The sequence below is a fragment of the Parasteatoda tepidariorum genome, chromosome 4 (genome assembly GCF_043381705.1).
Source record: "Parasteatoda tepidariorum isolate YZ-2023 chromosome 4, CAS_Ptep_4.0, whole genome shotgun sequence".
Taxonomy (NCBI): Eukaryota; Metazoa; Arthropoda; class Arachnida; order Araneae; family Theridiidae; genus Parasteatoda; species Parasteatoda tepidariorum.
This window is the reverse complement of record NC_092207.1, coordinates 31,130,697-31,148,247: the sequence shown is the minus strand read 5'-3', so window position 1 is coordinate 31,148,247 and position 17,551 is coordinate 31,130,697. Positions and strand designations below refer to the sequence as shown.

General features: G+C 23.8%; 2 protein-coding genes across 10 annotated transcripts in view; both read left to right on the top strand.

Annotated features, from left to right (window-relative positions):
- The window catches only part of LOC107456609 (CUGBP Elav-like family member 4), a 672,772-nt gene that overhangs the window by 408,472 nt on the left and 246,749 nt on the right, over positions 1 to 17,551 (top strand). The gene's annotated exons all lie outside the window — the stretch shown is intronic.
- Positions 11,281 to 17,551, top strand: part of LOC107456607 (bruno 3) — a 705,687-nt gene continuing 699,416 nt past the window's right edge. For 5 of the 8 annotated variants that reach the window (XM_071179608.1, XM_071179595.1, XM_071179599.1 and 2 more), the window contains exon 1: positions 11,281 to 11,518. The gene's annotated coding sequence lies outside the window, so the exon portion shown is untranslated. The remainder of the gene's footprint in view (positions 11,519 to 17,551) is intronic. The other 3 variants (XM_071179603.1, XM_071179606.1, XM_071179591.1) reach the window with 3 other exon arrangements.

Genomic DNA, 17,551 nt, shown 5'->3' with positions numbered 1-17,551 from the left:
TTTTGATTTTTTATCAATCTGTCTTGAATATTACAAAAAATTTCCTTATTGTTATAAGAAGAAATTTTCAAACTGATTTTGAATAAAAATGTAAAACTGAAAATTTTATATTTTTTTATTAATTTTGTTCTTTATTTTTTAGGTAAGTACAAATAAAGTACCAACTTTAATTTTATGAAAAGATTTGAATTTCTTTGCCACGGAACAATACATTTTGTAAAAAATGTAAGTATCATACAATATCATACAGTTAAAAATGTATATATTTTATAATTATATTTAATGTTAATTATTGGTTTTTTTTAATTATTTTTAATGCTAATTATAAGTTTTTGTAAAGGTTTTTCCTATCAATAAGTACAGCTTCAATTTATAATTGCTCTGTAAGAACTATATATGTTAATTGTTTTCACAAAAATTATGCATTCTCTCTCTATATATATGCATTGCATAATGTACAGGCATAATATATTAATATATATGCATTGCTCTTTCCCCCAAAGATAATTACATAAATGCCTACTGCAGAGAATTTATGTATAAACGTATGTATTTTTTGGGAGTAGGGCTACAACCATAAAAGTTATATAAAGTGTGATAAATCCTAATGTCACATCGAACAATATCTATTTTAATAAATTTGGAGGCTTTAAATGTGTTATTTGATTTGAGGCCATGTTACCAATCTTGAGACAATTTGATGTTATACCAATTAATCTTAAAATAAGAGAAAAAGTTTTCGCCTGCAAGAGAAAAGAGTTTGGGCACCAAATATGTAAAATTTCAGCAACATTCTGGAAATATATTGCATTTAAAGTGCTTTAGAAACTAACAATAACTAAAGAAAAAATAGAGTAAATGCAAAGTCTCAGTAACCTTGTGGGAAGAGAATGATCCAAATGTGTTTAAACACAATAAGGCAGAAAAAAAAAGATTGCAGCAATTGGCAAATTATACAAGAAGATATTGCAGCAAATTAAACGTTTCAATGACGCTGAATAAAATTGAAAGACTTTTGTATACATTTGATTTTATTGAAAGCCATTTCGAACGCGGATATATCTCATTTAATTATGTTTTATTATACTACGTTTCTTTTTTTGATTAGTTTTTTTAAGTCCTTTTTTTAAATATTAAAAAAAAAACATAATTTTAACATGATGTCGAAGCATTTTTATATCCTTATATTTTTTGCGATTCTCAAAGATGCATAATTTAAATAAATACACAAAAAAATTATCTAAAATTATTCATCTAAATTTTATGATTCTGGCTTCAATTAGTGAAAAAACGAGTTAAAGTGGTTAAAAGTAAATCCCAAGCAAACATGAGTGTTGCTTTGAATCCACAGTGAACGTTATGGAATATTTTTTAATTCTGAAATTCTTGGGTTAAGGGCAATCTATTTTCATTTCTTACTATAAGATACACGTTTCTTTATTTTTATTTTGTCATTGGTTTTGAAATTCGAACACATTTCTATGACAATAAAATACATGAATTGGAATTGAACTCCTCATTAACTATTCATAAAGTGATGCCTAATTTCAAACAAATGTTTTTTTAGATTTGCTGCAATTTTCTTCTTTGCAGCAAAACATTTTAATTCAAGCCTAATTTCGTTAATTTTTTTCTATTAATATCAAAACGCAAAATATCTGTTTCCTACACAGCATATGTATTATGATAAATATAGAAATTAGTCTTCATTTTGATTATTTTAAGGACTATGAAAAAATCAAAAATCAACTTCGGCACTTATACTGAGAAAAAAAAATTTTTTTTGCAGAAAAAAGATGTTTGAAGAGAAATATAGAATTTATTTTTCTGTGTTTAATCGTTACCGAGGCTCTGCGAAAAACAGACTACAGACTTTCTCTGTATAATTGAAGGTTTTGAAGCTGATTTTCACAAAACTTTTGTTTCTCCTCCCAATTATAAACGGATTAAAACTGTCAAATCGAATTCTTGTTTTTGCCCTACAGTTTTGCTAACCATAATATAACTATCTTTTTCAAATAATCTTACGATTATTTTCTATTCTTCAAATAATCTTACGATTATTTTCTACTATTATTCGCTTTCTTTTCATCAACTATTTTATGGTTTTTAATATCGTATGAATAATATCATGATTTGATTTTATCGTCAAATTGATAATCTAACTGATTATATCATTCATCCGATATAATTTTTCGGGGTAAGCCAGGGGTAAGTATTTGATAAGGGTAAGCCAGTATAGTTTTAAACGTTTTTTTACTTAAATATGATTTCAATAAGTAAGTCTTTTAAGATAAAGACCCTTACAGACTGTAGAGCTGCCGTGGCTCGAGGGACAGGGAGTTTGCCTCCCAATGAGGTGACTCAGGTTCGGACCCCAGCGTTGAGTGGTTATGCGAATTCTGCTCTCGATTCGCACTGACCATAGTGCTGATATAATTATTTATATAGCTTTTTTGCTATTTTATATAGTTTCTTCGTTAAAATAACAGAATTTGTTAAAATAAAAGTGCTTATCAGCTTTAAAAAACAGGCACCCAATTTTAAATAACAGTACTTCTCTCTGAAATGGACAATTTTATACTAATAAATAATTTAATACGCAGTTGACAGTTTCTTTCTGTAAATTTTCCAGGTTTTTTTTTTCACAGCGTACATTTTATAAAATACTTAAGTGTAGTAAATGTAACCGATCCCCCCTGGAACAGGAAACCTTAAAAATAATCAACATTTCCTTGAACATTAATAATCAGTTCCCTTGCATAAACAGGCCTCATTTTTTGTTTAAGAAAATGAAACTTCAAAATCTGATCTCCCTTAAGAAAAAAACTGACCATGATGCTGATATAATTATTTTATATAGCTTTTTTCGCTATTTTATGTAGTTTTTACGTTAAAATAACAGTGCTTATTTACTTTAAAAAACAGGTACCCAATTTTAAATTACAGAACTTTTCTGCGAAATAAACAATTTTATACTAACACGCCAGTTGACAGTTTTTTTCTGTAAATTTACCAGGTCTTTTTTTCACAGTGTACATTTCATAATATGCTTAAGTGCAGTAAATGTAACCGATCTCCCCTGGAACAAGAAACCTCAAAAATAATCAACATTTCCCTGAACTTTAACAATCAGTTCCTTTGCATAAACAGGCCTCATTTTTTGTTTAAGAAAATGAAACTTCAAAATCTGATCTCCCTTGAGAAATAACTGACCATAATGCTAATAAAATTATTTTATATAGCCTTTTTCGCTATTTTATGTAGTTTTTACATTAAAATAACAGTGCTTATTTACTTTAAAAAACAGGCACCCAATTTTAAATAGCAATACTTTTCTGAGAAATAAACAATTTTATACTAACACGCCAGTTGACGGTTTTTTTCTGTAAATTTACCTGTTTTTTTTGCGCAGTGTACATTTAATAACATGCTTAAGTGTAGTAAATGTAAGCGATCCCCCCTGGAAGAAGAAGCCTCAAAAATAATCAACATTTCCTAGAACATTAACAATCAGTTCCCTTGCATAAACAGGCCTCATTTTTTTGTTTAAGAAAATGAAACTTCAAAATCTGATCTCCCTTAAGAAATAAAAAAAAAAATGTTGGGGGAAAAAAGTCATGGAGGGAAATATTTAGGGAAAACTATCTCTCGTAAAAACCCTTTGAGTTAAAATGACAAGCTCCCGCTCCACGCATCTTCTAAAACACTCTAAAATTTCTGTGTTTGCCTATACCTGTCTTCTAAACTGTCAAAACCGTTTGTGGAGAACAGCTTCTAAAACGCATTTTAAGTCGGCGTCTTGTCAGGGGATATATTTTTGTCCCGTTGTCCAGAAATGGGTGCTGCGTCAGAAAACGTTTCATCCTGTTTACGTCAGTCTGATAAATTCGACAAAAAAAATACAACATCCAAAGAGAATTTTTTGAGCTAGATGACGCATTAAATTTGTGGAAGGGTTATTTTGTGATTTTGTAGGATTTAGTTTATAAATTTGAGTAGGGGCTTACAAATATTAAGAAAATGTATAATTCTTAAAACAACTTATATTATAATCAATAAACTTTAAAAAAAACAATTATAAATTAACCCTTTTTAATGCAGTATATTTACCACCACTATAACTTTCATATGCCATTCGTTATTAACTTTAGCCATGATGAAGTAATGCTGAGTAAAATTGGTTACAACATGCCTGTTCTTAGAGAATGCATGATAATAAGTTATAATATATTTTTCCTTTTTCAGTTGGGAATAATTATAAATCAAAAGAAATGAAAGTAATTAAGTTTATTACTTATTTTAAACACCTATTGGGTAGTAAACATATTTACCGCAAAAATATGTTAAAATTAAAATTAATTTTATCAATTGATCTAAATGATTATTTTTATCTAAAATCAAAAAGTATTTTAATGTACCCTTTCTAGAAATAAATGGCCTATTAAGGGGTTTATTTGCTTGAATACAATAAATGGAAGGGAAAGATAAAGAAAACTACTTAAATTGAGAAATATGAAATATTTACTTAGAAAAGGAACTATACCTGTCAATTCTAAGTTTGTGATCTGACTGAATATATATATATATATNATATAGCAAAATAAATAAATACAAAAAAACACGAAGAAAATTAAGAAAAACAATAAGTTTCATTTATTGCGTAAAAGCTGCAAGTAAACAGAACTCATAAGATAAGTTCAAAATGAAGATAAAACAAAGGAAAATTACAGACATATGAAAAAAGGGGGGAAAGAGTTTTATCCTTTTCTTCCCAGTTGTTTGTTATTTTTTTATTATCTTTCTTTCCCCCCTTTTTTCACATGTCTGTAAATTTTCCTTTGTTTTAACTTCATATATATATATATATATATATATAAAGATAACTTATGCTCCGTGGTAACAGGAGACATAGTATGGTTCATTCATTTTTAATTATAAATATTTATGATCATTAATGCACTTATTATTTAAAAAACGATGTTTTTCCTATTCGACATTTCGCTACACCAAAGGAAAATTAAATTAGAAATAACTGTAAATAACAGTCGGTAGATTTGCAAAAAAGATTACCAAAATTATAAGCTGCATTCTACAGGCTCTCAGATCAGTTACCACATCTCTGATTTGTACCACTTGAAACTAGAGATAACAGTTGCCTCTTTTTAGAGGACGAAACATCTCTTTTTTGAAACTATTAAATGGATAATACAAGCGAAGATTTTGATGTTTTTTTTCTTCAAAATAAAAAAGTTAACATGTTTAAAAAGGACAGTAGAAGAAAAATGTAAGCTTATAGCTTTTGATATAGGCGGAAAAACAACCATATTCTAGTAAAGTCAAATAAATGACGTTCCTCTACTGCCACAAATGGGTGAAATAACTATGCACCCACTGCATTTTATTGGGCTGCTTCAAACCTAAAGGACGAATAATCGCCCTTTCACAGAGTCATTTCTGATTGCCTTGTGACGTAGGCAAATAAATTGCATACGTCATGAACATGAGGTCTATCCAAGTGAACAAGCAAACGGCGCGGTAGTCAAGAGCATTGGTGCCGAGGATTTCTACACTTATCATGCAATCTTAAGCTAATGTCAATCCAAGCAAAGACTGCTTGTGACATGTGTCACGAAGCAGTAACAATTATTTTTTGAAAGAAAGGAGGAATATGTTGGAAATAAAGCAATCGTTTTTACGTTGAAATCTCTTGACATTTGCTTTAAAAATTAATTACATGTTAAATAATTAATTAAACATGAATGAAGTGAATTTATAGCGTAAATTTTAAATTTAGACGTGATATTTATTAAAAGTCGAGAGTTGTTTACCTTTTTCGTTTGTGAAAATATATTCATTAATTTATTCATTTTAAATATGCGTTTAGTTATAGCAGCAAATAATAGTTTTAACTTCAAAGTTATCAAAATAATTAGTGTTGCGTAATGTGAATAGAGCAATAAATCTATTCAACTTTTAAAAAAAACCTGTGCCTTAAGAAATTATAGTACTTTTTTATTAATTTAACAATTGTTTAGTTGTATCATTTACGTTAAATTCTACTAAAAGTTAGATTTAGAGTAATAGCATTTCTAAATTATAAATAGATAAACTAATCATGTTACTTACAAAATGGAAAATCCGGTATTTTGTACATGTCAAAAGTCAACCGTAAAAGTGTAAAATGATAAGACATTTCTCATATGCCAACGCCAAATGACGAATTGACAAAGAATAAAATATAATGAATTGAATCTTTTAGTTAGTATGTTTATGATTTATCAGTGTGAGTTAAAAATAATTTATTTGTGCAGCAAGTCGATTCAAGTGCTATTTTGTTTTCGTTAATGGGAAAGCTACTTCGACATTTTCTTTTAATAGAACCATCACAACGTGTACTTTAACTTGGCATTTTCTACAGTATTCCTTTTAAGGTAAATGGTCGTTGCTCAGTATTCTCTATACTATTGTTTTTTTCTTCTAAATTCGTAACAATAACCAAAAATAGTTGGTTCAAAGTAAAATGTATGCTTCCTAAAAAATGATTAATTGAATAAAAAATTTATTTTTCTTTGATCATCAATCCAGTTATTTCTATTTTTTAACAAGAAAGCTAGAAAAAAAAATGTTTTTCTGTGATCCTTACTTTTTTCACTTTGCTTAAAGAGTTTTTGTTATTGTGTGCATTATCCTGATTCTCATATTTCATACTTTGAAGGTTACTTATCTTACTTCATGCATTACATAGATTCTCATACTTCATGCCTTAGAGATTGCTTCTCTTACTTCATACATTGCATAGATTCTCATATTGCATACTTTGAATGTTACTTCTCTGACTTCATACATTGCCAACATTCTCATATTTCATACTTTGCAATGCCCAAGTTCATAAAGTTTTATTTCAGTAGAGTAACTAATACATATTAAACTCTAAATGCATTTAATGCTAGTATAATATCACGTTCCAATATATTAATCAATTTCCGTCTACATAAGAAATGGCCTAAAATACTTTACAATATGTATCCTATTTAGTTTTATTGATTTCAATAATTCTATAAAGATTTCAGGATTTTTTCTAATAAAAATGGATATAAATATAGTGTGTAGAAAAAAATGATGCAAGCATATTACACCATATGAACCATGCATGTTATGTTAGATGCTTTAAATACTTCTATTGAACAAATCATTCGATTTGAATGCATGTTTGCTCTTAATACCAAGCATTGTATTTCATAAAATGCGCATAAGAAATGAAATTCATAACATATTTAAACTTTCAAACTACTTTTAAATTTTTGCAATATTTTTATTGGAAAATTTAATAAAAACAAAAATAGATAAATGCTCAAATTCGTCACATTAAAACTGTGCTATACATGCACTGTACATTGTTCTACACGCATGCGTAATTTCGCGTTCCTAACTCCTACAGTGCTTGCGAAACAAAACAGGCAGTAAAATTCAGTTGAATATCCAAACAAGCGGTGCTAATGTCGGCGGCCTTTATGATTTTTTAGTGCATACATATCTTTTAACAATACTTTTCAGAATCAATATCTTAATTTATAACATTCATTGTGGCTGATTCATCAAATTTCGCTCGATTATTTATTCATTAGTCTTGATAAGTTTTAAAGCATAAAGTTAAAAAATAGTTTTTATCACTATTTCTTAAGATAGTGAGGTTTTCAATGTGAAAACAAAATAAGTTTAACGTAATCTATTATTTATAATTTGCTCTGGAATTTTCCAGCTGATCTATAAATCAATCAATCAATCTATCAATCTATATAAATCTATCAATTTTTATTACATTATTATTAAAAATTATTATTGGAAATTAATGTTAAAATAAGCCTTTAAACAAAAGTTATGCTTCAACGCAGAATATATATATATATATATATATATAGGTACTTAAAACAAGAGAAATTCTGACATAAAATTACAAAACAATTAATTATATCTATAAAAAANTATATATATATATATATATATATATATATATATATATATATATATATATATATATATATATATATATATATATATATATATATATATATATATATATATATATATATATATATATATATATATATATATATATATATATATATATATATATATATATATATATATATATATATATATATATATATATATATATATATATATATATATATATATATATATATATATATATATATATATATATATATATATATATATATATATATATATATATATATATATATATATATATATATATATATATATATATATATATATATATATATATATATATATATATATATATATATATATATATATATATATATATATATATATATATATATATATATATATATATATATATATATATATATATATATATATATATATATATATATATATATATATATATATATATATATATATATATATATATATATATATATATATATATATATATATATATATATATATATATATATATATATATATATATATATATATATATATATATATATATATATATATATATATATATATATATATATATATATATATATATATATATATATATATATATATATATATATATATATATATATATATATATATATATATATATATATATATATATATATATATATATATATATATATATATATATATATATATATATATATATATATATATATATATATATATATATATATATATATATATATATATATATATATATATATATATATATATATATATATATATATATATATATATATATATATATATATATATATATATATATATATATATATATATATATATATATATATATATATATATATATATATATATATATATATATATATATATATATATATATATATATATATATATATATATATATATATATATATATATATATATATATATATATATATATATATATATATATATATATATATATATATATATATATATATATATATATATATATATATATATATATATATATATATATATATATATATATATATATATATATATATATATATATATATATATATATATATATATATATATATATATATATATATATATATATATATATATATATATATATATATATATATATATATATATATATATATATATATATATATATATATATATATATATATATATATATATATATATATATATATATATATATATGAAAGAAAGTTACAAGTAAACGATACGTCATTACGCTGAAGTAGTTTGAAATTATCGCTACATTACAGCAGCTAAATTAATTGTAGGTTAAATAATGCACAAGAAGTTAAAGATTGGGTGAAATAGATAATGGTAAACGATATCGTTCTCTAAATTAGCTAAAAATTAACTACTAAGTAAAATAAGAAAACTAAAGGATGCTTCTACACCTAGAGTTAAATAAAATGGATGATACGTGAAAGCAAAAAAAGAGAGTAAATAAATAAAGATAAACCATATTTATACCGTTGAAAAATATTTGACTTTAAAAAAAGTATATCTAATTGAAATAAAAATGACCTGCAGTGAAACAAAGAACAATGTGTATTATGACATCTAATCTGGAAAGATAAGGAATTAAGAAAAGAATTAAGTAAAAGCTAAAGAATGAAACTACGAGTAGGCAAAAAAAGTCAAATAAAATGCTCTTTAAGTAGCATTCAAAACGATTTTGAATGGGTAAATAAAACGTAAACCATGACATTCACTGAAATAGTTTTAATTGAAGTCTAATTTAGAGACAAAATCTCAGTAAAATAGTGAATGTCAGTTATACAAATAAAAAAGAAGAAATTAAATAATATGCAAAACGGAAAAAGCGAAGTTAAACTGCATCAAAACACTAAAACATTTATTAATAAAGCTACTTATAAAGCAACTAAATGGAAAAAGAAGCAATGTCTAGTGCTTGAAATACAGTTTAAACAATCTTCGAACAATAAGGGTGGGGAAAAAATAAAAAAAATTATTAATTAATAAAAATATATCAAGGGCGAATACATCAAAAAATAAAAGTACATGGAAAATAATAGTAAATTAATTTTTAAAAAAAAGCTTTTTTCGTTAAATCAAAAGTTTTAAATATAGAAGGATATGTTTAAAGCACTTACTAAAATTATACACTAAAAATTTATTTTTTTTACCTACTAAAATTTTATAAATTTTACAATTAGTATTGAAAATTACTTACAAAAGTATGTAATACAAAATCATGGTGGCTAGTACGCGTCCAAAACATCACCATTAAACAATCTATAATTGAACTAGCCACAGTAGGCATAACTGTGGCTAGTTCAATTATAGAAATGCAACTGCTTTATTTAAGTAAATAATGCCAAATATTTACTATTAGAACTCCCTTTTACCTGCTACGTTTTTAACTCATTTTTATGTTTCATATGTTTTTAATTGCATTAGTTATAAAAATAATTTTAAAAAATTTAATAAAAAGTAAATTACTTGCTTAACCACTCTTACATTTTATTTATAAAATCATAAATTAATTTTTTATATATTTAATTTCTATGTTCACTTAAACTCAGTAGCTTTTTATTTTACATTTTAAGTTTATTTATAGTGAATTAGTGTATGTTTTAAAATTAATCGAAATTCGTGATTTTTTTAAAGCTACTATTTTAAAAGATATTCCCCTTTTTTACATTTGTGAAACAATATAAATCATTATAAATATTCATCATTTACACGATTTTAAAAGTTTTTATAATTAATAGCTGTGAATAACTTAAAAAAAGAGACAAGGCAAAATGAACATTCAGATAATGTTCTCAATGTAATAATTCTTACAACAAACAATAACTTTTTCGAATCAAACATTTTATCCCCAAATATTTAAGTAAACGTACCACAAATACATCCCTAACCACTTTAAGAATTTTCTTATAAATATAATGTTTTTATTTTTAGTTCAGTGAATTTTATTTGCACTTGATAAAATTTAACTATTAAAGTAAATAAAATAGCGTATATATTCATTTTAATATCTTTCTTTAAACACAAATTAGATACCTGGGGTTTACTATACACACATTTTATCTAACTAACACTTAAAAGTTACTAGGTGGAGAAAAAGTTAGTCTTCTCTAACTTTCACCTCAGCAACAAGTATGAGGACAGAAAAGGGCCTCTTTGGCGATCGATTTTGGCGAAGCAACTGGACAGGTATCGCCAATAACTTTTCGCCAAGTCTTACCTCCTTGGGAACGTAAGTGAGGTGAAAATCACGTGTTGAAAGAGTTCACAGTCTCTTTCTGAGCCGGACAACCACTCAGACAAGTTTCTGATCATTCATTTCTTACATGGAGACAATATTTAAATAATTTGCATAAAATAAATCGGTAAATATTGAGCATTAATCTGGTTTAAACAGATTTTATCTGGAACTGATTATTGCAGTGACTTCCATATAAGATACATACGGAGAAAATTGAGGTTTAATCTTGAGGTAAGACATTGTATAAAGTTATTGGATATTATATAATAAGCAAATAGGCAAATTTATCTTACATTTTTTAATTTACAAAGACCCGAAAGGCTCCAATAGTCTGAATGTCAGTTACAATATTGCGAAGAACAGTAATGATTTCGAAAAGATGGGATAAGATAGTTATATAAAATATTGTAATTATTAATTATTGTATTATTCAAAGCTATATTTAATATATCTATAGTCAAAATTGTTCGAAATGCTTTTAAAACGTGAATTTTATTTGCAATATTGCAAAATTGAAAAGGAAACAAATAAAGCAATTACGTAAAATAATTATACTTAATTAAAGCTTAAAACATATAATTTACGTAATATGTATTTCATTTTTTATTCATTTAGTTAAAAATGCTTAAATAATTGTATAAGATATAATTATGCTATATTAAATTATTATATTTAGCAAGATATTATTCAAACCTTGAATTTCATCAAGAATTCAAAATACATTTGAAGTTAAAATTGTTCGAACTATGAATGGAAAATTTAAAAATAAACAAAATTTTTGAAAAGAGAATAAAACAATTACATATCATGCAATTATATTTGATAAATTTTCAATTAAAGTATGTAATTCATAGAATATGTGAAAAAGTAATAGCTTTTTAGTTATGTTTACATTTTCATTGTTAAAACTGTTTAAAAAAATTTAACAGCGTGAATGTTAATCACAATATTGTAAAAAAAAGTAAGTTTTGAAAAGGAATCATAAAATGATATAAGATACAATTAATTTTTATATTACATTTTTGCATATGAAACAAATAAATGTATACAAACAAAAAATTCATTTGTATAGGAAATAAAAAATATCTATTTTAATATTGTTAAAAATGTTTGAAACATTTTTTAAAGATTGAATGTCAGTTATAATGTTGTAAAATTGAAAAAGAAACAAAAATGTTGGAAGTAATTACACATTTTTATTATTAAATTATAATAAAATTTTTAATTTGCTTTTTAAAACTTCTAATTCATATAATATACGATTTAAATAATAATTTTTTTCATTTCAAAATGCTAAAAATGCTGCAATAGCATGACTTTCCTCAACAATATTGTGAATTAGAAACTGAAACAAAAATTTCTAAACGAATATAAAATAATGAAACAAGGTATAATGATTAAATTAGGTATGATTTTCGAATCTTGCAGTTGTTATATTGCCCAATACAAAATATCTGTCCTACATATTTACTTTTAAAAATGTTTCCAGAACGTGAATGTTAATTACAATACTGTGAAATCGGATAAGATATTGTGAAGGATGTTATTAACTTAATATGTTTTGTTTTATGTGGTGTTTAAGCATGTTTAATTTTTACCCTAAATTTTCCAGGTGCGAACATATTTTGCAAATCTAATAGCAATTCTAAAATTATTCCACATGTAACTAATTGAATTTTGTGAAATATGGTGATAATTTAGATAATATTTAATTCAATCCGAATATAAAAATTTAGGAGAAAAAAGTCTTGGTCTAATATGTAAATATTTTCTTTAATTTTATCAGGAAATTTCTAAATCTTATATGCACACTTGCTCATACAGTGTAAAATATTTCGTAATGCTTAAGAGTTAGATTTAGGTCAAAATATTTGCAATCTAATAATATGTGAACACAAACCAATACAAATTTAAGGAAAATAATGGAGTCCAAAACTTAGAATATGAATTTAGTTATTTCTCATTTATTTAATTCTTAATATTTTTTTAAAAAAAATAAATGTAATTTGTTTTTAACAAAACTTGGATAGAGCTATTTTTGTTCATATTTTTTAATATATTTATGTAGCTAATTTTAAAATAAATCACTTTCCAGGTAGTAATATTGCAAGAGATTTATATGTTTAATGGTAGTATATGTCGATTTAGTTTTAAAAAATGTTTGTAACTACTTTGAAATTTCGCTCAGATTAACATTTTTCCTTTTTATATGCGAGACATAAATAAAAATAGTGTTGAAAGACAAAACACAATATTTCATCAAAATTTAAAATCAAATCAAATCTAAGTCCATCTTTTATTAGTATTATTTGAAGTGTGAGATATGCAAATAATTACATCATTTAACGAAGTAAGTTAACGTAACGAAATACAAAATTTGAACAAAATCGGTCAAGTAATTTCTGAGAATTCAATTTTTAATCAGGTCGTACATTTAAAATTCAATTCCTCTGGAACTATTTAACTGATTTCTCTCAAATTTTGCCAAATAAGTTTAAATACTTTAACATGATGTGAAATATTGAATGGTCCATTTGTTTTGTCCACCTTTTTTTCTCATTGTATGGTATTTTCACCTAAATCTATTAGATTTATGAACTTGGTTTTAGTGTACAGAGTAAAAATTACGTAAGAAAAAATGTATCATTTGTAAGGGCAGTCCTATTTGTTAATTCTCCTCTCCAATAAATTTAAGATTGGGGCAAAAAACATAGTCCGAGTGAGGGGCGAATTTCATGTTTCGATACAGGTCTAAATTGAAAAGTTTATAAATGATTTCCAGCTTTCTTTAACCATTTCAAATTTTACCTTTTTTATTACTCGGGATCTGGACTATAAATGTAAATTTGGAATGAAAAAATGTTTATTAAAGTAGTGTACTTTAAAGTTTTACTTTAAAAATAAATTATATATTTGCGACGAGTGTAAAAGAAAGTAATAAAAGTGAATTTAATTAAGCTAAATTTTAATAGCTTAAAATTTACAATTGATTATTATATTTATGAATATTACGATATAAGGATTATTATTATAATAAAAAATTTACAAAAGTGCATCTGGCTAAAAATTATAAAAATATTTTCTTCGTCTTGACGCTTTATTCAATAGTTATTGTAATAGTTAAATAATGCGCTCTTTTTAAACACAGAATATTATTAAAGGTTTTTAACTAACATAAAAAGAGCCTCGTTTAGTTACTAAACATAATGACATTTTCTCACTTTACGAACTAAAGCAAAGAGAAACGGACAAACTATTTCGTTTTAACTTTATTCACAATACATTTTTTTTTACTTCAAGTTTTTAATTTTAAAATTAACACAATTTTTCGAAAATTTCTGATATGGTTATTTTTTAAGAGTTATTTATTGAATTTCAGTAAACTTTAAATGCTTAGCTAAAACATTATTCTTCAAGTGATTCTTAAGTTATAACAAAATTTTCTTTAAAAATAAATTTCGCGAAAATAAATGTCCTTCTTAATTTAACGAAGCTAACTAAGAAGTAATAAGCAATTTATATGTTATTTAAGTTTATTATGTAGAAAAGCTATTTATGTATTATGAAAAGTTATTTATGTATTATGAAAAGTTATTTATGTAGAAAAGGATATTATCTTCAAATAGTATATACTTTGTTGCGTTCAGTGACGCGTTAAAATTTCTTGTAATAAAATTTAAGATTTTAAACTGTAAAAGGAAACGTTTTGATACTTTAGATTTCTTTATGGAATTCAAAACACTATTAGCTCAAGTATTTATAAAAGTATATTGAAAATTATGTAAATGTATTCATTTTAAATTCAATTTCTTGAAAATATCTCTAAATTTAAATTTTACAAACAATAAATCATGTTCCATTTTTTTTCCATTTGAGTGTGAACATTTATGTAATTTTAAGTATTTTATTATCATCATAAAATGTTTGAAAGTTTATCATTTTTTGCGACTATAAGCCTTATGAATAATTTAGAAATGTTTGTAAAACGTTAATTATTGATTTATTCTAATTACGCAAATATAACATTTTAGGTTTTTAGTTTTTAAATAATTAATGCAATTTCATTATATGTTTCAGTTTATTAACTTAATAACACTAACTTTTTAGCAATATTTAAACTCACCTAATTTTCTCTAGTAATACTTTATTTGTCCTTTTTTTATTCGAAATGAATCATATAAAAAAATGTATATATTATCACGCTTCGTTAGTTAAAAGATTAAAAATTGTTAAAAATAAAAATAAGTTTTTATTCTCAGATATTCTTAATGATATCTGAATTCTGTTGAGAAAAATTAAATAGATTTATTACCCAATTTCAATGAGAGTTTGAGGTTTTAAATTTTAATGCAAATATTTTTAAAGCAAAAAATACCTCTGAATATTTTCGCAAATTGCATATTTGTCTGCCTCGAAAATAAAACTATAAAAATTCTTAATAGTTTACATACGATTAAGTTAAGATTTAATCATGATAGATTAGCATTGTTTCTTAAAATTGTCTTTAGATGTTTTAATAGCAAACATTTATTTCGATTAGGGTTTTTGTTTTATTTTTTAAATTACACATAAACTAATGTAAGAAACTTTTAAGCATTCACGATGAAATTCACATTATTAATTGCTATCTATTAAACCTACAATTATACGAAGAAAAAACATAATGATGGTTCACTATTTCTTATAAAGGAAATATTTTATTAAATAAGTCTGCAAGTCATGGTAGTTTCAGAACAAAAATAACATGTTTCGAAATAAAATGTTTTGTTATTCATTAATTCTTCAAGCAGATAAATTTAATTACTAATCATTAGGAGTAATTAATTTTAATTTCATGTTAAAATCGTAAAAAAAGCTGAAGATGTTATTAAAAAAAAGTCTTGCAGAATTCTAAATAAGTATTTATTGACTGCATATATGAGTTTTATGAATAGTTTTAATGCTTTTCACTTACTTTTTGATAATGCTGTAGTATTTTAATAAGGATATTATCTTTAGTTTCTACGGTTTTTATGGAGATGAATATTTTACCGTATTGCTTCTTAACTCATTAACGTTAAATTGGCATTTTCAAAAAAATAGTATCTCATGTTTGTAGATCATGAGCTCAGTTGAGAAACTGTAAACAAAACTGAGCCTGAATTTTTTCGCTTCATTTAACAAAGTTAAATATTATACAATTTTAAATTGTTGAACAAAAAAACTAATAACCTAGAATCCCAAGAGATGAAAAGTATTCAGAAAAGGACGCTTTTGTTTGATTTCGTAACTTCAAAACGTAAAACTTTCGTAAATTAAAATTTTATTTAAATTGCACTAAATTAGTTTCTTTAAAATTATCCTTATGAACCATGAATATTGAGTATAATCTGATACGTGATAATCTAATGATTAGATAAAAAGTTATTTAGGATGTTCGCAGTGCTTCTGACACTTAGCACTTGTATAATCCCTAAGAGAAAAGTGTTTGCACAAATGAATTAACATGTCACAAATTAATCTTGTATTAACCATAAAACTTTACGATTATAAATTTTTCAATACTATGAAGTTCTTTTTAAATTTTTCAAATAATGCATTCCTTACACTTCCTTATAGACAAAATGTTTTGATAAGCTTTATTAATTTAAATGTGTTTGTATTTATTAACAGTAAAGTAAATGATAAAAAGAATTCTGAATTTAGTTTATTTTAGAATTTCTTTTTCAATACTTGCTATTGTATCCAATTCTTCCTTTTCGAGAAAAGACCTTATAATTTCATTTCATTTTCATATGATGACGGATTCATCCTATTTACTTTTAAAATATTTTGATCATAGTACTTGTTATTTTAATGCTTACTGAATATACATTATTTATACAGAGTAAAAAACTGTAAATAATGAATGGATTAATTAAAGCGATATAATCGTATGGAAAAAGGAAATGCAAATATCAAGAAAATGGTTGTTTTTATTGTTATTTGTTGCATTTCCCAAAGACTAATATATTATTAGATTAAATAAGATGTATTTTTAGAACTTAGCTTATCATGAAAAGGACAGTTGTTATTCTTTTATTATTAATTGCTGCCTTTCCCAACTTTTGCATCATTAGGTTGCAGGCATGGTTTTAAAACCTCAATTCTTCAAAAAAAATATTTAATTTACTCAATTTCATGAAGCATTTAAAATTATTCTATTGATAGTGTTTAACATAGATTTATTGCTGAATTTAATTACAATTAAGCAACTACTTCGATGAAATTGCATTTATCACATCA